General features: G+C 34.2%; 1 non-coding gene across 1 annotated transcript; it reads left to right on the top strand.

The window, feature by feature from the left end:
* The first annotated feature begins 1,711 nt into the window (after window positions 1-1,711).
* Window positions 1,712-1,783, top strand: TRNAA-GGC (transfer RNA alanine (anticodon GGC)). Its single transcript has one exon. It is a non-coding gene; the product is annotated as a tRNA-Ala (tRNA).
* Window positions 1,784-24,293: the final 22,510 nt, after the last annotated feature.

The raw sequence follows: 24,293 nt of genomic DNA, 5'->3' as shown, positions 1-24,293 counted from the left end.
TAACAGAAATTGATTATAATAGCATAGAAAGGTATTTTCTTTCGGACATTTAATTTTTAAAAAAATATTTTTTGCATTAAAAATTTTTTTCCGTCTGGGGGGAGGGAAGACGCACGAGCCTCCTACGTCCCCCTCCCTCGTACGTTTCTGATCTCACCAATTTGCGTTAGGAGGTAGGGGACAGTGCTGACGAAATTTTGCTGAAAAGGGGGGGGGGATCAGAGTTTTGCTGGCAGGGGATCAAAAATGGCTAAAAGTTTGCTGACGTAATACTTGAACGTCCCCCAATCTCTAGTAAGCGTTTCAAGAGTTTAAAATGTTGGAACCGATCCAACGTGAATTCTAGAAATCAAGATAAATAACAACTTTGACGTTTTTGCCTTTTTCCCAAAGCTAAGTCAAGTGATTATAAAAGCAAAAGATGTTAGTTACACATGACTTCCCCTTCCCGAACCCATATTGGTTTTCCGGCAAATAAATTATTCTCGTCTAATTTCGCTTTATCAATTTCCTTTTTTATACATTAATAATTGCCAAAATTTTCGAGAGGGAGCTCGTCAAACTTATTTACTTATTAACCGATAGGTTACCACCGGGGTAAAAAAAAAAAGTAGGACAGAGGCACAGAGAGAGAGAGAGAGAGAGTGACAAGACCTACTGGACGGGAATTGTACACAGCGTCTCTCAGTGGCGGCTCGTGGTCGAATGTTCCGGGGGCGCAAAACAAAATTTCATATCAAGATACAAGTAGTTAATTTTCTTTTTTATTCTATTTAATTAGATAATTCGTATATTGAAATTCTATTTTCAATACGTCTGTTCAGAAAGAAGAAGCTCAACGTGGCTGAATTGCATATTATGTTCAATTTTTTCTTTATTTGCATATGCAAAGGTTTTTAAATGGTTTAAAGTTTTTGAAAAGGTCATATTTAAATTCGCACGACTATGTTTTCTATGTGCAAAAAATGGAACAACCCTTGAATGAACAAACTTGAATGAGTTTTTAGGAAACACTGAAATTGAAAACTTCTACACTATTATTATGAAATCTGCGGCAGGCCGTATGGATCCTCTAAACGGCCGCATCTGTCCCGCAGGCCGTAGTTGGCCCATCTTTAGCTTAACGAAAGAATAAAAACAAATTAGGCAAACCAAAGAAATTAATTTGGGTATTATTTTCATAAAAAAATTGAAAAATATTATATAACATGAATGTCGCTCTTTACTTGTTAATACAAGATATACAGAGGACTGTCTGTTGTGAAGATATTTATTATTTGAGATGTGAATTTTTTAAAGGAAGGAGAAACTCATCTCTGCCTCTACCGGGAGTCGAACCCGGGTCCCTTGATTGCCGGACGAGTGCTCTGACCACTAAGCTACAGAGGAAATAGAAATGTTACTTCGCTAGAGCGTATATATGTGCCGAACGGAACCGTGCAATGGTCGGTGAACCGAGCAGCCAATAGCTCATGGACGACGAGCCACCAGATGGCTATATATATATGACCTTCCTTAAAAAAAAAAAATTAACATCTCAAATAATAAATATCTGCACAACATCCAGTCCTCCGTAAAGAGCGACATTCATGTCATATAATATAGCCATCTGGTGGCACGTCGTCCATGAGCTATTAGCTGATCGGTTCACCGTCCATTGCACGGTTCTGTTCGACACATATATACGCTCTAGCGAAGGAAACTCTCTACCTCCTCTGTAGCTTAGTGGTCAGAGCGCTCGTCCGGCAATCGAGGGACCCGGGTTCGACTCCCGGTAGAGGCAGAGATGAGTTTATCCTTCCTTTAAAAAAAAAAAATTCACATCTCAAATAATAAATATCTTCACAACATCCACACAGTCCTCCGTGTATCTTGTATGAAAAATATTAGTCCGAAACCGATGTATTTCTGTACAACCTTCATTTTGTATGAGCGTATCGTAATATTTTCTCACAAAAAAAAAAAAAAAAAAAAAAAAAAAAAATCTCATCGATAACGAAACATTTTATTGACAAAATAGTTACAGTAGTTGTCGACAGATGACGCCATAAAAATATCTTCAACTCTATTACCATCTGTTGCAAAAATGTAACTATTCTGACAAAAAAAATGTGTTATTTAATAAAATCCTGTCTTTCTCTCTGTGCAAACTAAATAGTTCTTTTGCTTCGGATTATTGAATTTTCACTTTCTTCTGTTACTTTTTGATACCTTATGGATATTAAGTGAAGGAAAATTTCTCTTCGGAGTAAATTTATCCACATACATTTTGAATATTATGAATTATCGGTGAAAATAGTAGCTAAGTACCCTAGTAAAATATTGAACTGCAAGTATAATTTTAAAATTAAATAAATACATATATTTTTTTGTTTGTGTTTGATAACCTTAAAATTTCCAAAATGTCGAGAAAATCCTTACGTACAGCAATTTTAGCCAATTTGTTTCATGGATATGGGAAATTTATCACTAGTGTGTTATCGTCACAGATATTATTCAACTCACCGGGAAAGGCATAACGAACTGCGTGGAACTTTTCTTTCCTTCTCCATTGCTACATCCTTTCTTGCAGAGCTCTCGGGAACAAGACGCTGCTCCTCGAGCGCCTAAAATATGAACTGAACTTATCGTTTAATAACTGAATTGTTTAATAATTGTCGTTGAATAACTTGAATCTCTTGATACAAGTTCTAAATAATTCTCCTGCAAATGGAAACCACATTTCGCTTCAGAATATTTCTTCGATCAAACAGTAATAAAACCCACGGGATATATATTAGCTTTGAGAAATTGAATTAACATTAAGCTAATTTAGGGCATCAAACTTATACCTGTAAATCCTCTTGGGGGAAGCGCGCCTTCATTACGAGCCGCCCCCGGCTTCTCTACTACCCTTTTTAAAATATCGGAACCACATCATCAAGCTTCCAATCCCCTGGGACGGTTACCTCAGCAACACAAATTCTGTAAATCTGAGCAACTAGCCCCCAATGTAAGTTTCAGTTTTAGCTTCTGAAAATATAGCAGGGAAACACGTCTTAAACATCGCGATGTTGCAAACAGCCGCTCAAACAAACACACCCCATCTAATTGTAACAGACTTTTTGAACTTTTTAAATTCTTTCTTTGGCATTGACAAGATATCGTGCGTTTGTTTTAGCATTGGCAAGTCCAGATACTTCGTGATGTTCATTTCTCACCCATGCAGTATGCTTTAGTTTGCACTAGTTGAAAATTGGAATAAATCCTACTTCATTAAAAATACGTGGAATTTTGAAGATAGTTTCAAAATTTATATTGTTTCGCTTAAAGGATTAAGCTTAGTTCGACCTATAAAACATTTCCTTCCGTTAACTTGTAACCCAAATAGGCATGAAATCGATTTCTATTTTTATATTTGAAATGAGTTATTGAATTTGTGAAATCTTTTCAGGGAGCGGAAATAAAAGAGTCCACGGTATGACGATGAATGGAACAAGAATCAGAAAATATTTATCCCTTTTAATAAGGCTATTTCGTATAACGAAGCCAATTTTCTCTGTTTTTTTCACTCATATTCTGTTCAATATTTAAATAAAATAAAGTTAGAAAATATTCTTTTTTCTTTTTGACTGAAAATATAAACATCATTTATTTTCATATTCATTACCTTCGATTCATGATGTAAACATTTTTTTCGTTTCTTTGTTGTTCTTGCTTAATCGATCGCAATTTTGATTTAGTCTTCGAAATGTTCCAGTATTATTCAATAACTACTCTAGAAAATTTAGTGTAATGTAGTAGTTTTCAAAACTGTTTGCAGTTCCTCAGTGAAAATGACCCGACCTGAATAAAACGCTTTTTGACGATACCGTAGCACCTAGGACGTTCTGCTGTACTTATCAAGTGGGCCAATGAGGTGTCCTGATAAATTCTTAGTCGATCTGGAAATCGATGTTTTGATACATTATTTTCAGCGTCACCGAAATAATTTGATTTACAGGATGTCCCATTACTTCGTAAACAGTTTAAAAATTCATAAACATTGAATTGGTGTATTTAAATGGGGTTTTCAAAAATGTTATTCTCACGATAGCAGATCAGTGAAAAATTTACTCCTTTTAGTCCTTTTTAATGAAGAATCTACGATTGATAGCTCAGTTTTCAATTTCTCTGTCACTGGTGCTCACATAAGCATTTCATTGTGATGTTGACATTGACGGATAACGCGCTATTGGTGAAGTTGTTGGACCTCCGATTGGAGTTTTACGAACCTTTCAGACACAGAAGAGATTGAAAATATGTTCAGGTCCAATCACCCCTGCTCTAGTTTCTAGTGCTATGGAAAAAAGTTCGGACAATTTAATTTTTTTTGTGCAAAAAAAATCCGCTCTTTAAGAGAATAACTTTTTATGCAAATTGGTAAATTGAAATTGCATATTTCTCCATTTTTTATAAATTATTTGCTAACTATTTACGGAATTATGGGACTCCCTGTATATTGAAAATATCTGTCACTTTTTCTTAAAAAAATATTCTCTAAATTTTATGCACTTATATCCGGTCGTCACAAAATTTTTCGAAATTCTTCAAACGCATGCTTCGGCTACAAAATTTTATTTTTTTAATCATTTCAAAATATAAAATTCTTAGTCATGTTAAAAGTTTTGTAAGATGTCCAGTCTAGCTTTTGAGTTAACCCAAAATTTCTATTTTGATATAATAAAAATAAATTTCTGTAGCCATAATGTACTCCTACCATGAAAGGTGGGATACCGTAAAAAAAATTTCCTAAAGTGGGTTTTTAATTTCCTTTTTGCATAGTATTCGAACTGACTTATAAAATTTGGATTTTAGGCACTCGATGTTACGAATTTTTGAGAGAATGGAGGTATTGTTGCCCAAACTTTTAGAGAAGAATTTGTAAACTCTATGTTATTGAAGGAGAAATTGGTGCTCAACCAATTGATTGATTAATCAACTGTTCGACGGTTTCGTTAACTAATATACTGTAATTTCAGTCTGAAATATGCGATCTTTATGGACTGCCTATCAAACACACGGAAATCGAAGAAATCCCGAAATGGGCCATCCAGTTTTCAAAAAAACGTTGTGTTTACGGTAAATTTGATTTAAAAAAATCAGATCATTGTACATAATAACCGACCAATTTGGCAAGTTTGATTAATTTAACCTAAACGTATCACTTTTACCGATGTTTATACATAATACCTAAGCGCTCGTTGGTATAAACATGATAAATCGTACTAAATTCATCAGATTTGAAGGTTATTTTGCATAATCGCCATTTCATATTGTAAATGTGATAAATTGAGCCCGTTGGTGATAAGATTTACTATTTAGATGACGCGTACTTGTAAGCCAGAGTCTGAATCGGTTATAACGAACTGTGATTTGACGAATTTTTCCGAACAACCATAAATAACTCGTATAATTAACTCCTATTTGACGAATGCTAAATTCGCTATATATCAAATGATATATATCTTCAATATAACAAATCTCATTCAACAAATTTTACGATCGCACCCCTATATAATGAACTTCCATTTAACAAATTCTTTTATTCAACGGATTTTTGCCCGTTTTTGTGCGTATACAATCCGACCCCGATATAAGAAAGGGGTTTTAACGGATATTTAAAAATTAACTTATTCTACAATTTCCTGATGTAAGGAAGTTACATTTAAATGTATAATTCAAGGGGAGACCCAATACTTGTTGCTTGTTGTGAAAATACATGTATATCGGTTTTACCTTATTCGTAAAATAATAGTACCCTTATTTTATGAATAAGGTAAAAAAAAAACCTATATATATATATATTATTCTTTAGATTAAAAAAATCATAATCTCGAGATTTACGTGATCTTATAAAACATACTAGACTCATCTGTTAATTTATTTCCTCATATTTATCAGGTTCACCAATAACACAATGGCAGGGGTTCTCAAAGCGTGCGCCTTGACTTCCTCATAGGGGCGCCGAGAGATAATTATGTTCACAATTTTATTTACATTTTAATTAATTTTCATAGGTTGAGACATTAAATTTAGCTAGTGCGAACTTAGTAAGTGCAACAGATACGGAAATCTGACTGGGTGATACTTCTGTCTTCGTAGCTTAGTTGGCAGATAGATAGATAAATAGAACCGCTCACAACCCCGGACACAAAACACCTTACTTCCGTTACCTCAAAAGAGGCCAAGTTGTGTCGGAAAAGTTAGCAGACATTTATAGCGGTCGCTCTCCTTGCTCGCAAGTATCGAATCACTCGCGGTGTTCTCCCCATGAGGACAGTCATCAACTCGATGAAACGTACAAGTCATTTGACTGAAATGGACAGCTGAACCAATTGACTAGGAAGAAAAATTGCACGTGCGACCAGTGGCACATAAGGGCCGGAGACCGCAGCCAGAGATTACGAAAGAAGTGCGGAAAAGACTTGTGGGCAAGAAAGAAGGAGAAGTTGGCATGTTGAAGTGGGAGAAATTTGAGAATGGTCTAAATGCACAATGTATACAAAATATATATATACAGCGCCTCGACTGTGACGGGAAACGAAGCCTCCGTCCAGTGCTGGGCAGTTTTGTTTTCCTTTCCTCTTACGGAACATGCAATACGCGCAGAGATAGCTTAGTTGATAGAGCACTCGTTCAGCAAACGAAAGACTGGGGTTCGATTCCCCGTGAGGGCAGAGATGAATTTTAATTCCCTGATAAACCGATATCACTTCATTCATCCAGTTTTCCGTATCTGTTGTATTAGCAGAAAAGAATGACGTCTTGCTACGTAATAGTAAGTGGTTTGCACGATCTCCGCTAGATGTCGTATCTTTTTAAATACGTATATAAATGGGCGATTCAGAGTTTCCAGGTTGCTTTCCCGCTAAATTGGGTGGGTTTGTAAAGGTTCACAGTGGTAAAAATTTTAAATATGTGAATTTATGCATTATGAATTAACATTTTTAAATATGAAATTTTTGATCTATAATGGCATTGATTTCTCTTAATGCATGAAAACCATATTTGAAGAACGCTCATCACTGCTTATCTCCTAGTTAAAGAAATACTTTAAAAATAATGATATCGATAAATTTGAATGGATTCAAGATCCATTTAATGCCACTCCGCCATTTGGATTTACTGCTACAGAAGAGAATCTGATTGAGTTGTTATGTGACAATTCATTAAAAACAATATTTAGCACTGTGGAATTAACTGAGTTTTGGTTGTTAGTGTAGGTGGTGAATACTTACTCCTAGGTGTTAAAGCTCAGAGAATATTAATTCCATTTGTTTCTTCTTGTCTGAGTCATTTAATGAAAAATATCGCGTAAAAATCAACGCGGAAAGAAAATTTACGGCAGCTGCGTCTTGTTTAATTCCCCGATTTGCGAAATGATGTAATGATCAACAGGATCACCCTTCTCACTGATATTATTATGTTTATTAAAATTTGCTCGATACATTTTCGTGTGACTTAAAATGGGTTTTACTCAACCAATACGAAAATTGTTGATGATATAACTATATTTTCTTAGTTAAACCCTTATGATTTAAATATATCACAATTCACTATTTTGTAAAGTTCACTTGTTGGAGTTTTACATAGGGTGCCTTGGAGGAACCTGGATTCACCAAGAGCGCCGAGAATCGAAACCTTCGTAAGATATTTTAAGGCTGGACATCTAAAGAAAAAAAACACCAGCGAGGAAAAAAAATGCATTTTGGTGAAATACCACTCTGGTGATGTTAAGAATTTTTTTTGCCTTCGCTTCTTACGATTTTATTTGTGAAATAACTTTTCCCAGTTTTCTTACCTCTTTAAAAATTCAGGATTTCTTTTATGTAACCGAAATAAAACTAAAAATCCAATCTTTAAAATACGTTCCGCAAAAAGTTAACCTTTAATGTTTTAAAAATAGAAGCGGTTGTATTTGTATTTGTATTTGTATTTGTTATAGAGTTTATTTACCTTCGCTTTCTGTTAAATGACGAACAAGTTGATGGAATCCAGAGCTTTATACGGAAAAACCCACACATTTAAGAGAGATAACTTTCATATTTATTTGGTCCATGAGAGTGCGATTGAAGTCTAATGCTTATAAAAAGCCTATCACATTAAATAAATATTAGATGGTTATCTGAGTTTCACAAGTTAAAAATATTGGATTAAGAAAAAGAAGTTCTCAGAATTACATGTCTTTGGCGTCAACTCCAAACATGAAAGAGATGAAAGATTCATCGGGAAAAAAAATAAATTGCCCTCAAGTTAACTCTATTTCACAACACATTTACTTTTTAATCGTGGGTCTGTCATTTCTTTTAAAGAACTAATAAAGCTAAAAGCTTTTAGGAAACGTTCTGAGAATGACCATTTTCTTAAATAGAAATGCCATGCCTAGGGATAATCGTGTTGAGGCATCTTCCTTCGACTAAAAGGTTAACGTACCCCTGGCGTAGCCGTTTCAAATTTAGCATCCCGGGTGCACAACGTCCGGCCCACCAATGGGCTCCATACGACCAGCGGTAGAAAATTACTATTCCATGCACCATATATACGTCCAAAATTGACCATATTTCATTCCACATTGGAAAATGCGGTACATCAGCAATAATCGCAACAACAAAAAAAATTGTCAAAGGTATATAACGTTGCCATTTCTTACTATAAAATTGTGATTATAAATAGTTTGATTATATTATATGCTATTATAAATAGTTTAAATTACATTATATGTTATTATAAATAGTTTAGATTATATTATATGCTATTATAAATATTTTAAATTATAATATATGATATTATAAATAGTTTAGATATTTGCGGTTATAATATTTTAGATTATATGCGATTATAAATACCTTTTACACTTGTTTACTGGCGATGTCAATAAATGGTCTATGCATCTGCCCATGTACATAAATTTTGTTCAAATTACAATAGATAGGTTTCTCGGATGCACCCGGGTCCCCCAGGGAACAATACTCTTGCATCACTTAGTGTGACAGAGCATGGGATGCCGTTGATTAAAATGTAATTCACAAAAAAAAAACGTCCAGAAAAGACGTCGTATTTGTCGTAGAGACTTATGTGTGTGTAAACCTCTGAAGACGTTGTCACAAATACGGGCGAAACGCCAAAGACAGGAATTTCTTGGATCATGGTCTAGCAATCCGAAAACCGAATGTAATTCATTGAACCCCGGCTATGAAAGCCTCAGACAATAGATTATACGTATGCTCTCAGTAATACTTCCTTCCTTCTGATTAAAACCTGTGTTTTCTGTTCGGAAACCGGTGTTGTATACAACTAAGTGGTTATACATTAGACCTAGGAAAATGCCAACGAACGCTATCTTGCTTATGTGACTACTACTACACCACACATGCACTCCATAGTTACTGTATTCCTCAGCGAAATTTCTAACGAATGGGTCCATGTCGGAAAATTCCGTGTATGGGTATTGTGAGTATATTTCCGAAGAATGGTTGTTGCGTGTTCGAAACGAGCTGCCACCTGTCTTCTAAACTTGGAAGTAAACAATTCAACAGGCTATTTTTCGCTTTTGTATTATGCGTGAATTTTTTAAATGTTGTAGGCCTGGATAGCTCTTTGAGGAGAGCACTTGTGTATATTTTTTTTAATCGGAGATTGGATTGCATTTTTGGCTTAAAGTTGGAGACAGCGGAAATCCAGCTTCGTACGGCCACCAATATGCCCTTTGTGAGGTTCGGATCTGGATCACTACTATGTGAGCCCGCATTACGATACTCATACAACCACGTAACAGTTTTCAGATGTGACTTATGTATTTAACCCCGACGGAGTTTAATCTGCAGATGCGATTTTTCATACTTAGAGTGAGAAGATACATCGTACATTCCACAGTGCGTATAATCCCCCATGAGAAAATTTCATTCATTAATCAATAAAGCAATTTCAAGGAACGGGAGAATTTATCGTCCCGTTTTTTTTTTGGTACGAAAAAGTTTCGATTTTCTATACATAGAAACCCGACGTCTATAAATCTTTAGAAAATTATCACTGACAACTTAAATTTAAAAATACAGTATTCATTTTTATTCCAAATTCTCAGACAAAAAATCGACAGATAAGACACAGCGATACATAAGCCACAAAAAGAAATTCCAATGTTTTTTGTTTAACGTATAATTCGAACACTATACGCAGGAAAACACGGTAGGTTCGACGTCTTTTTCTTTTTTTTTACTAAACCTACGAGTAGAGAGAATTTTCGAAAACCGAGACAGATTATAAATTAATTTTTCGAGAGTTATTGCCAAGTTTCTGTACTAATTATTTTATTTGATAAACTTCATTTGATCATTTTTGTCGCACTACGGTCATTTTCTGCACACGAGGGCTAATTCGACCGGGACCTACAATTTATTGCCGATTCCGAACGGCAGGCTTGTTTTTCATACTCATCGAGAGATTGGTGCGCTAACCCCTCAATGGGGGACTCCCTGCGGTAGCAATTTTTGCTGCGGGCAAGTCACCGTTTTTTGTTGTACCCCTGTGTCAGGAAAGTTTTCTGACAAGGACGGACTGGGTATCGAACTCGCGACACCTCTAAACATCCTTTGATACTTTAGGCGAGCATCTTATCGACCGGGCTACCGCACCCTTGATAAACTTCAAATGCATGAACTTCCATGCATTATAGCCCTAGTTTTGTGTCTCATTTGGACTAGTAGAAAACCCTCCGCAGTCCTCTGAGTCGGGAAAATTTAATTTGGATAACCATTTATGTTAAAGTAAATAGTTTGCTTACATCAGCAATTATATAGTCACACTCCCATTCAAAATGCACGTATGCCGCGAAAAAATGTCTACTTATAATTTGATTCAAAACAGAGAAAATACTGTGAACGTTTGAACCAAATATTGTACAAGTTACGCATCGAAAAACTCACAATAACGCAACATTTTTGCACAAATGGTGCAAGACTAAACCGCAATAACTGTTTTTTAACAGCCAAATCATAAAAGAAATACTGTGTACCGGAGAACATGTCTCAATTAAAGCGTTTGATGACTACATGAAGACTATACAAAAAGAATCCTATTTAACTACCATATTAGTGTATGGTATTTAATTACTAATATTACCATATATTAGTAGTATTCATCGTTGAAATTAGCAAACATTTTATCACATGATGCAAATCAAGAATTATTTTACAAATAAATTCTATATATAATGCAAAGAAAATGCATTAAATGTATCTATAAAAATCTGTTTTACAGAGCTGAGTATACAGTACATATGTAAAAATTATATCTTGAAATTTCATTTTGAATGTGTAAGTGAATTAATGTATAATTATTCGGTAATATAAGGAATTTGGGAAAAAATTTCATTATGAATATTCAATTGTAACAAATCTTATCAATAGGAGGCGGGATCATAATGAAACCTGAAATCTGCATGATTCACTTCTTTGTCTGAAAAAAGGAATATAGTAAATTTATATTGCAGATTGTAGTTCGATGTACAAATGTCAGTTATTATAACTTATTTATTTGCTATTATTATTACTTATTTATTTGCTATTATTATTACTTATTTATTTGCTATTATTACCACTTATTTATTTGCTATTATTATTACTTATTTATTTGCTATTATTACCACTTATTTATTTGCTATTATTATTACTTATTTATTTGCTATTATTACCACTTATTTATTTGGTATTATTATTACTTATTTATTATTATTATTTATGGTTTTAATTATTTAGTTATTTTATTATTTCTAATATTGTTTATGCATTACACACACTTCAAAACGAATCGAAAATTTCAAAACACAAATTCTCGTTGGATTTGAATAGATGCGAAAATATTGGCGAAATATACTTGACACATAATGGAATACATATACAAATAATTATTACGAAAATTATTACGGGATATCTGAAGACTTCTCCACGATATCGAGTATGCATGCCGTATACGGCATTAGAAAATAATTTCCTAAATAATATGACCGAAATGTCATGATGAAATATAAAACTTATTTCGCGTGGGTATTATTCAAATCTGAGCTTCGTCTTACAATAATAATAAAAAAAGGGGGGAAAAAAGAAGGTATCCTTTTTCAAATTACCAAATTTACAAATTTCTTCGCAGTGTTTTTTCCTCAGAGATATGTTTTTCCTCGTAGAACACTCGAGAATGAATACAGTTCTCAGATTTCGTAATCTCTTAGAAATCCAGAACTATTTTTTCCCCCTCTCATGCTCTCATTGATGCACAAATAACAACTTATTCTTTATTTTATTTCATTTTTAGTGCAGTCGAACTTAGATAATTTGAAGGTTAAGGGGACAGCATAAAAGTTCAAATTATTCGAAATTGGAACTATCCAATTCATCGAAATGGGATTAGAAAATGTTCACGAAAAGGCAAAAAAATCGTGTTGATTATGAAAATGTATTGAATGCCTACAGAAATATATGATGAATGTATATGTTACGGTGAATGTGATAAATCGGTTATTATACATAATAATTGGTTATTATGCATTTACCGATCGAATGTTTAAGTTTTATGTATTTATCATTTTTACCAGTGATTATGAATAATGCCCAACCATCGCTGGTAAATTTGATGAATACTTAAAAAGAATTATCACTTTTACCGGTGATCACGCATAACACCCAAGCGTCGTTGGTAAATTTGATAAATACGAAAAAATATCTAAATGAGTCTAGTATGTGTGATTAATATAGGGTGCTCAACCTTTAGAATAGTGCGGGTCTTTCATTGATTTGAAAACGTATCGCGGGCCCCCTTTGGTGATTTGTAATGTGAAACATATCACTGAAGTGATCTGAAAATGTGCCGCGTGCTGCTTACATGCCCTAGAACTGTGCCGTGATCACTCGAGTGATCTGTAAATATACCGCAGGTCCCTTAAGTGATCTTTAAATGCGCCACAGGCTGCTCAAGTCCTCTGTAAATGTACCACGGGTCGCTCTAAGCAATCTGAAAATATGCCATTGGGCGTTTGTGTTGTGTGGAACTGTGCGGCGAGTCAATCGGATATGAAAATACGTTTTTCTTAATACGCGTTTCTTGACCTTTTTGTAGCCCATGGTCCTACTTCGGACAATATTTTCTTCTCGTGGCCCTTCCAGTGCCGCCTTAAGGTATGGGCCCGGGGGCCTCAAGAGAAAAGGCGGCCTCACAAAAATGGGGTCTAGTTGAGATTTTCGAAAATTTGCCAGGTACGGTCTCATAAAAAGCATTTGGTCCGGGGGCCCATGATGCTCTTAAGACGGCCCTGGATCCTTCTTGTCTTATCCACGCCCCGCCCTCTTCCAGGTGTTTTCTTTGACTCCAAGCTTGCATTCACCGAGATCACATATATGATCTCACCAATAAATGCTTAAAACTGCTAGAATTTGTCGTGAGGAGCCGCAACAATTTCAAATCAATTTCAACAATTGCGATACTTTTCAGGACTTATGCGTTCCCGAAACTGGAGTATTGCTTAATTATATGGAGTCCTCACAACAATCTAGACTCACTGATTCTAGAAAGAGTCCAGAACAGATCTCTACGTTATGTTTTACAGGCAATTCCACATCCACATTAATGGTGTAAGTACTGAACTGCGATGGGGTTTTTTTTCCATTTTCAATCATTAGAATGCTGAAGAAGAAGAAGTTACCTTTGCTTTTTGTATAAAATCGTCAATAATATAATTGATGACTGCTACCTTCTTCAACTTGTTGATTTTTCTGTGCAAATTGGAAATAGGCCTGTTCGGCGAACTTTTCGCCTAAACCCCGAACAAATATGTTACGATGGTCCCCTATTTTTGCGATGTGCAATATACATAATGAGTGCGATGTAAAACCCGATATGTTCAATTCAACTATAAGAGAATTTCTTAAAAGTTATACGTTAGTATTGAATATTCATGTTATTATGCTTTTCCGTATGTATTTCTCAGTATCGTATTTTAATCATAGTTCCACTCGTTTTTTTTCATTATACTTTGTTGTATTCACCTTTTGTATTTGTGTTTTATATTTCTCTGCTTTTATCCATCTCTGTAATTGGGCAACCCTTGCCTGTTGAGATGTTAATAAATAAATAAATAAAATTTCATAAATGAGGTTGATCTTTCGACCCCTGGCCCGCCAGGCGTGGATCCACAAGGGGCGGGCAGTCATCCCTCCTAAATAAATCCCATGTGGAAAAAATTGGACATCAGAGTTGTCTCCCTCAACTGAGTAAATCTTCAAGGAGAAACCTGTTAACCATATGGTTTATTAAAAGAAAAAGTAATAATAATAAAATAAGTAGGAAATCTTATCTTTTCCGATCCTCAGCCATTAATGTTTTCCTCTTCCGTGCCACACTTATGGAGGAAGAAACACGTGATACATTTTTTTCTCCTCATAATAGAGATGGTGGGGATTTCTCAAAATAGTATAAAATATCCCTCCTTCTTGAAAATATCTTCAAGATTTTGTTTTTTTTATTTTTTAGCGTTTTCATTTTCGTCCTCTGACGTGCACCTGTCAACTGTAGTGGTAGCGTTCAAGTCCTATAGTGTATGTAGCCGGACCTCGATATAATGGTAAATTTTACGATGATATCTGCAATACACGTATGAATTACCATAGATAGTATACAATTATTTTTTCCTTTTTTTTCATTAATTCTGGAATTATCTTTCATTAATTCTGGAATTATCTTTCATTAATTCTGGAATTATCTTTCATTAATTCTGGAATTATCTTTCATTAATTCTGGAATTATCTTTCATTAATTCTGGAATTATCTTTTATTAATTCTGGAGTTATCTTTCATTAATACTGAAATTATCTGTTATAATGCTTTTGGAATTATCTCTTTCATTAATCCCTGAATTACCACTTTCACTGATTTTGGAATGATCTTAATCGTAATTCTGGGATGATCTTAATCGTAATTCTGGGATGATCTTAATCGTAATTCTGGGATGATCTTAATCGTAATTCTGGGATGATCTTAATCGTAATTCTGGGATGATCTTAATCGTAATTCTGGGATGATCTTAATCGTAATTCTGGGATGATCTTAATCGTAATTCTGGGATGATCTTAATCGTAATTCTGGGATGATCTTAATCGTAATTCTGGGATGATCTTAATCGTAATTCTGGAATTATGTATCATTAATGCTGAATTTACTCTTTCATTGATACTTTAATTGTGGAATTACCGCTTACATTAATTTTTGAATTACCGCTTACATTAATTTTTGAATTACCGCTTACATTAATTTTTGAATTACCGCTTACATTAATTTTTGAATTATCACTTCATTAATGCTGAAATTACTTCTTTCATCGATTTTAGAACTATCTCTTTCACTAATTTCAGAATTTTTCCTTCATTAATGTTGGAATTATCTCTTTTCTTAATTCTGGAATTATTATCTTTATAAAAAAATTTCCATTATAGTAAGATTTATCATGTCTACCACGAGAGTTAGCTGGTCATCGAAACGATAATGACATCAAAGGAAAAGCTAACGAAGAGCGAAATTAAACTCGAGGTCCAATCACGATCTCAAAAGATAATAGAACTGGAGACAGACCTCCAGACGAAGACACATAAATTTCAGGACAAAAAAAGTCTAAAGGATTGCGAGCAAGGAATCCTACTCCTTACTCAAGAAAAACGGGAATTGTCTAATGAGATCGACGCTCTCAAGCGCAGCCTCTTCAGGGTTCAGGAAGATGGCACCAACTCGGGAGCACTTATTGAGAGCCTTAAAGAGCTGAGAACGCGCAACTAGACGGTGAGACGTCTAAGCTGAAGACCGAGCTTGAGAAACTCAAAATTGATCTACTTGTCGTGGAAAAGGATTACGTGCCCAGAACATGCGTAGAAGAGCTTGAAATGCTCTATATCGCTGAGCGCGAGCAAATCCGAGACTCTCTCATGCTTGAGATGAGACAAATGAGGGACACCTACTCCGAGTCACTTGGGGGCAGCGATGTCCAGAAGCAACTGCGAGAGGAGATCAATAGGAACGCGAAGCTACGGGGCATCGCTGCACTTCCGGGCACCTGGAAGTCTCTTCAGAAGGAGGTCCGGAAGCTTAAGCTTCAGGTGAACTACGATTCGGATTCGTAGTCATCGCCGCGGACAGCGTTAATTGTTGTGGGACGCGAAGTCGGGGCTGTAAAAAGTGTATATAAGTTACTTCGAGCTATAATCTCTTAAACTAACAAAAGAGTTTGCCGTTGTTGTGTTCCTGATACACTCGTAAATATTAACAAAGCGTATTTTAGCGAGACGGCGAGTCTCTTAAAGAGGGATCTTTTGATTTTAACAGACCCAATGGATGGGATTTTGCCCTCCAGACGTAACCTTAAAACTTCAATAATATAAATATGCGAATAGCATCTTCGCTCAGCCAAGGAGCTGAGCGGGCTCGCAAACGCGCCGCTCGATCTTCAGACTCAATCGTATGCCCTTAGGAGCGGGTCGAGTAATTCAAATGACTATCATGTTTACCAACGACGCGAAGCTTGAGTATTATGGGTAATTACAGGTAAAAGTGATTGATTTAGGGAAATTTACAAAATTTACCAACGACGCTTGGGTACTATGTATAACCTAAGGTAAAAGTGATTAATTTAGGGAAATTTATCAAGCCTATCAAAATGCTTGTTAAGTATGTATAATAACTGGTTATTATCTATAACAATCGCATTGATCACATTTACCATAACGCACATACACAATAAAAAAAAATTTTAATTTATTATTATTGTTCCACGGAATTCTAACCAGTATCCCTACACAACGTATGTACTATTTTGTCTTGCTTGCTTGCTATTTTACTGAGCTTTTATGTATTACTAATCCTGAAATGTTTGGAAATTGTATATTGTGTATGGGATGTACATATGTGTACTATTTCATTTTATATTTTAAACATATTGTAAATATGTTTCCCGGTGATAGCTTTATCGTTAAAAATACCGTAGGATGTGGACCGAGCCATTACACGGTTGGTTAGTTAGTATTCACACACAGTGAATGATAGAAACTTAATTTTAAAACATAGAAAGAAGCAAAAATTACGCCCTGTTCATATTGTACATAAAAAGGGAAAAATAAATGCATTACCTGATTAATAATTCCTTTCATAGTGATACAGAGAGACTTTTTTTTTCTATTTGCATATAGATAGGACAAAATAACATTTAAATGTGAATGCATAGCATATGCTGAGTTTCTAATGGAATATATATTTCAGTTAAGCACGAAAAACACTTCACATCAATTCCCATTAGGAGGGTTATTTTCCCATGAATAATAAATAATCTTAATGTGTGTAATGAAATTTACATTTTTCGTATGTTGCGTATTATTAAATATCATATTTTATCAACATTTAATGATATTTTGCGCCACATATGATATTTAGAATAACTTAGGTGAGGATTGAAAAAGCAGAAAAGGTATTCTCGAGATATTAATTAAAAGTGAAATTGATTACACTGTTCAACACTGATTTTGTTCGCAAAAGGTATATCAGTGATCTTGGGGCGCTGACTCCGATTCTGGCATTGGTTTGGTGAGATTGGCGCTAGTTTTCAAGATAAAGTAAAAATGGAATCTCAATGTTAATACGTAAGCAGCATACAAATCGCATTGAAACTGTGCGTTATGAATAAGTACAGTAAATCATTGGTAAAAAAAATTGCAGTGATTTTGGGGTTGCTGATTCCAAATCACGCATTTCAATTGTTCTACTTAAGCAGCATATAAATCACAGCGGAAGTATGTGAAATGTAAATCAATAATCAACTTGATGTCTAAAAATAAAGACCACTGATGTCTAATCAGGTATAAATTCAATAATTTATTGAATAGAATAGGAAAATAAATACGAAAAGTAGAAATTCGATGCAAAAATTGGTGGCTGATTTACAATGAAATGTTGAGCGTATGTATTACCTCAAGAACTAGAGCCAGTTCGGCAAAACCAACACAGTTTTTAAAATCAGTGCCCTCAATATACTCTAAACCGGTTAAAATTTACTTGAGAGCATGACTTTTCGTGAGCAGTGTTATAATAATTCAACTACAAAAATTATCTAGCATAAGTAATAAAGCTTTGAGTAATGTGTATTTTGATATAAAAGAAATGGTTTCTTGAACTTGAAGACTGAATTCTCAAGATGCTGCAAAACAAATGCACGAAATTCCACGTTTGACATAGACTTTCGAGACTATGATTTCAAGAAAACTTTAAAGCCCAAAAAAAAAACTTTCGAAAATTTATCGTTTCATTCGATCTGTTTCATAAATTCAAAGTGTTTTTCTTTTCAATATCAGCGTGTCTCTATTTATTACGTGCGTTTTCTCTTCTATACTGAAATGGATTTATTTGTAAGTTGGAAAGTCCCAATAGAATCAAAGAAATAAAATAAATTCTAACTTGTATTAAAAACTGTAAATTCCATTGACAGGAAATCCCAGCTAATAAAATCGAAACAGTTTTTCGATATTCTCTTACGATATTTGTAAATGAATGAGTGATTATAGAATATAAGAGCTAGAATATAAGATAGCACTCGTCAAAACAAACATTTGTTTGCTGTGAGTCGAAATCAATTCTTAAAATTATCCCCTCCTGCCACTCCATCATCGATACACTCCGTCTATTAATCGTAATCGTATCTATCACATCATTTTTCTGCTCCTCTACAATCTTTATCATCTTCGCACGTCGATTACGGGATTTTATTTAGGCGCGCGGTCCGCGCCATACACACGACTATTTTTCACTGAAGAAGAGGCTATAATCGTCCTTGTGAAACGGAAACGGCTGTTGGATGTAGCAATGTTTTTGTACTTTGAAGGATCTACGTTGGATTAATTTCATTCAAATATACACACAAAACCACAATCACCACCAACAAGACTATTCATCTACTTCACATGCTCGTTGGTGTCGCTATTATGACCATGATAAGATATGCTAGAAGTATATTTACTCCCTGATGTGTGAAAGGCCATTATATTCAGTCAGTTAGCACTCTGTATTGCTGAGTTACGGAAGAGCCACGATCACTTCCGTGATTCTTATCTTGCGGTCTCAGGTTCAAACCCGGAGAAGAATGTAGATATTTTCTGTAGAAAATATCTACATATAAAAGGTTTCTGTAGAAAATTCTGAAAGACAAGGAAGAAGTTTGGCCACCCCCTTTAGGAGTGTAAAACGTACATTCGTAAATCATTGTGACAATATCCGTTGTGACGAAATTCACTACAATCGTACTTCATCCTAATCTCACAACAATAATAAAATAAATAAATATAAAACAAAAATAATATATACTTCGTGTTTTTGGTATCACGTAAACATTTCTCTAAAGAAAACACATTACGAAGCGCCATCCCTAGAGTATATTCATGCAAACACCGTGTCCTTGTTTACGAGAAAAATTTTTAGAGTATTCATTAGGTCGTATCTTCGAAGCGTAACAAACTGAAAATTTATCATTTCATTTTTTCATTCTTGTTAAAAAAAAATAGAAAGAAAATTAATCTTCTTAACAAAAAGGTATAATTTTATTATAAATTTTTTTAATCTTTTTTTCTTTCAGGAAAATGATTTTTTCTTTCAATAAACAGAACGTGGAAAATATTTTTCCCACATAATTTCTGGAATACAGTATATTATTAAAACAAGAAACAATAAAATTCAGTAAAACTCGGTTGTAACAACACCTCGACTATAACGCCAATAATTGGTGGTGTTGGATTATTATCATGGAGGAATAATAATGAGCTTTGCTGAGATATTGTCGATGCAACCACAATGACCTCGGATATAACGACACATGTTTGCCTTAATTTTTATTCAATTTTTTCAAGAAATTCCTAGCTCATTAGATTGAGACAATGTTTGTATGTTGTTCTATTGAAGCCTAATGTTGAGAAAAAAAAATGATTACATATTCGACGTTCCGACTTATGATGATTACAATTATAATTATAATGATTACATATTGACATGACCCGTATACGGGACATTCCCCTATTGGTCCGTAATTTTCTCCTTATCGACTTTTCTTTTTAACAAAGAGCATACTTCAATTTATATTCTTTACTAGAATTTGGGATGGAAGTAATTTTCAAGATTTACAAATTGTGTTTTTACGAATATGACTGTGAATATTCATCTTATATATTTGTCATGTTTTTCTTTTTCCGTGAAGTGTATTTTAAATCACTGCAGATTTACTACGCACTGCATTTCTTGCCAAATATAATTTATAAGCTGTATTTGACTGTATCGCCGACGAATGGCAACATTTTTTGCAAGAGTTGGCGACGCTTCATGTTTATGATTCCAATATCCCGTATTTTTTCAATCAAATTTAACAACTTCATTCGCAGTATTTGACAGCAGCTGATTTCATTTTTTTGTCAGAAAAGGTCTTGAAAGCTTCAACTTCGTTTGTAACAACATCTCCGTTACAACGAAAAAAACTTCACGGAATTTCAATCTCGTTGTAACCGAATTTGACTAATTTTCTATTATGTTTGAGAATAACAAATTTTCTTTCAGTCTAAATTTTATCAGCTGTCTATTTAATGATTATGCTTGGAATGTACGTGATAGGCGAAAAGTCTATAACACATTTTGAAATATAATAAAAAAAAGTGTAGTTTGCGCAAAAATAATTATGATGCGTACTATTTCTTTTGTATTTGGTAAATTAGAAAAATAGTTTAAAATTCTGCCCCAGATGGCGCTATATAAATAAATCCAATATATTTCATTATATACTATATATATATATGTTGCTGCCAAAGCCCGAAATTGGCCAATTCGTGACGGGACCAGCTCAGTTAAACCTTAAATGTCTGAAATTTGGGCTTTCACCAGGCTTTAGCTGGCCCTTATATATTGATCCTATCAAACTGCACGATGCACCAATCTTTTTTTTTCCTTAAAAATTTTACAGAAAGATATATGTCTATATATAATTTAAATATAGTTTTTCTCTCAATTTTCAATAAAATTAAGTAGAAATAATTCCAGAATAAATGAAAAATAATGTCAGAATTGATGAAAATTCAGAATTTATCTAAGAAATTATTTTGGAAATAATGAGAGATTTCGATGATGGATTCTTGGCTGCCTATCTCAGGTTCTGTTACCCAGCAGTGATGACGCCATGGAATGGTTCCACAAATGTCGAAAATTAACGTTTTGTTAATTAGAAATGTTCAATAAGAATTTTAAACGCAACGAATTTTATTTACTTTAAATAATATTCTCATGTGGAGTTGTGGTTGATGGACGGCTGTAAATACATATTTCTAAAGAACATTTGTATGCAATACCTCTGCTAATTTTGTGATGTCAATGCGTTTTTACAACAATAATTCTATTTCAAACTTTCATTTTGGATAAGTGTGTAGCTTAAGCAAAAATTCATTACCGAAAATAGAATTCTTGAATTTATCCCTGGAAACGATATTCCTCGATAATATCGCATTTTATTAGGAGCAAAGATGAAAGAGAATTCAATACGACGTCGGCAAAATCTCTCAAAAATTTGAACTTCAAACGAAACTTCGAAATTAGTAGCTCCCGAATTCGGCGAATCGCAATTTAAACTCCAAAGGAATTCCAATAAATTACTTCTGGCAGGTTCACACGGAATCATTATCATTATCATCATCAAGTGTAATCACGTAAATCGCCACGTGGCGTGGTGATTAGCGTGTATTGTTCGGATCCGATAGAAGTTGTTCCTAAAATGTTTCTGGCAAATAATTAATTAGCTCAGAATGTAAAAGGATTTATATTAGATGCATATGCGATTCCAAAAAAAAGTATTCTATGATTGTCTAAAATCCGATTACTACAAAGAATATTCCAGTATTCAGAAAATTTTTGAGCCATTCGAATACGATTAATTTTGATTTAAAAAGGTCCCAAACGTTTTAATTTGTTTTAACATGATCAAAAAGCCACAAAAACTATGCTTTAGTAGAAATAAAAATTAAAAATATATTCAACCATTGATCTATTTTACATTTTTTACACATATATTTGTTGTTATATGCTATGCTGGTACAAAATTGTACATACCTCTGACAACCAGTTTTTTTAAACATTTTCGAACATTATAAAAAATTTTATATCAACCTCGCGCTTATGATAATGTAACATAATATCAATTTTAAAACTGATTTAAAATAAAGAAAAATTATAGTTCACCTAATTAAGCTAAAAATTTAAAATTCAATGGTTCTCTTTTATTCGAAATTAATTTTAAAATTCAAATTTTCAAAAATTAAGCAAAATTAGATATATTTTTTATAAATCAAAGATTGATGATCTCGAATATTTTGTCAGTTTCTCTGATGCTAGGGGACTGATTACATTGGACAGAAAACATCCGTAATGTCAGCATTTGCTATATCTGGCACTAACTAACCGTGTCATAGCCCGGTTCCTATCCTACGGGACATGTAACCGAAAAGCCATCACCGGGAAACACTCGATGTTCAAAATGCAAAATTAAATAATGCATATGTGCATCCCATATGCATTCCACAATTTCCAAACATTTCAGAAATAGTTATACATACAAGCACAGTAGAATAGCAGACAAAATAAAATAATGCATATATGTATGGGGTACACATTCCACAATTTCCAAACATTTCAGAGATAGTATATCTGGCACTGATGAACAATAAGATATAATCTATGTAGTTCTCCTCCTAAAGAAATTGATTTGGTAAAAACTTTTGTTGAATGCATTTCCTACAATGTAAGCTTCATGTTTTTTCCAGCCAATTAGACCAGAAAATAACTAAAGAAGAATTGTCGAGAAATTATGAATATAGTTGATGTTTTTATAGGGAAAAAAGTATGGAACTAAAATTCAAATTATAAATTGTATTTAAAAGCAAAAAAGGATGTATTATATAAAAATTACTGCAAGTTCAGCATTCCAAGGTAAACTAGGGAAATTGCAAGTTTTTTGCTGTTCCAAGGTACACAATTTTCCACCATTGGTGAAAAAATATTAATATCTTTATTAGCTGTGCGGTTTGATTGAGCACAAGGATTGATTATGTGAGTCTGCATGATATCACTCCTTCTCCTAACCAGATCGGGGTTCCGCCGCTCTGTCTCAATGAAGAGATTCTAGCAAGTGGTCGAAGAAGACCTGGGCCATTCTGGTGTATGTGTGTTTATGTGTTGTGAACCTAACTCGAAGTTTGTTTCTGTGTGTTTGTGTGATAGTGCTGTCATCTGTCATCGCTTTTACAAACTACGAGTGAAGTTTAATGATTGAATAATTGTACCGTTGTAGTCCTGTTGCGCTCTGTGGCGAGACTTTTTAACGGGTAGATCGGCTCTATATAATTCACTAAACTTGCAATGTTTAGAAGAAACACGACAAAAATAAAAACTAATTTCTATGAATGAAATACATTTTTGACACTGTTTCACTACTTACAACTTCTTTCTTAAAGTCAGAGACAAAGTGCTGAAATGAAATTTAGTCGTAAAGTTACATGTTTCTAATTTTTTGTACTCCAAGATCATCAACTAGAATCAGTGCTGTCATAACTCATGGGCTCACCGGGGCACGGCCCGGGACCTCAAGTGAAGAGGGACCTCACAAAAGTTAGATATAGTTGAAATTTTCTAGGAGTACGCATGTAATTTTTTCTTAGTATAGGGCCTCAGAAAAAGCACTTGGCCCGGGGGCCCATGCTGCTCTTAATACGCCCCCGGCTAGAATGCAAAATACTGCCAACACAATTTCAATTGTTTCAAGTTTTTTATATGCTTGAGGTACAACACTTATAGGCAGAATTTACATCTCTGATGACCCATTGTACCTTTCATGTAAAACAAAAGTTTTAAAAATGCTCACTGTATCTGAAGTAGTTTGATTCCGTATTCATTTTTTACTCACTTTGACATTTCAAGTCTGAATGGACCTCGTAATGCACTTATGACACAAGTGAAATTGCTCTCCGATGCCGTGATGAGGTCCCGTGTTGCATTTTCCGTTCCCAACTGCCAGAAACTTTCACAACTTTTGAGATAAAGGTTTTCCTTGAATACAATGAATTATCGGATTCCGATAAATACAAATACTCTGTATACAATGAGTTTTCGCACCTGCAGATGACATATATGACGCTCGTTTGTGGAGAAGTTGTGTTTTCCGCTTGATGTCAGAAATT

The sequence above is a fragment of the Pholcus phalangioides genome, unplaced genomic scaffold (assembly GCF_987345545.1).
Source record: "Pholcus phalangioides strain wild (caught in Gottingen) unplaced genomic scaffold, Ppha-v1.0 ptg000001l_1, whole genome shotgun sequence".
In the NCBI taxonomy this organism is placed as follows: Eukaryota; Metazoa; Arthropoda; class Arachnida; order Araneae; family Pholcidae; genus Pholcus; species Pholcus phalangioides.
The sequence above is the reverse complement of the archived record's forward strand: the minus strand, read 5'-3'. Positions and strand labels throughout refer to the sequence as shown.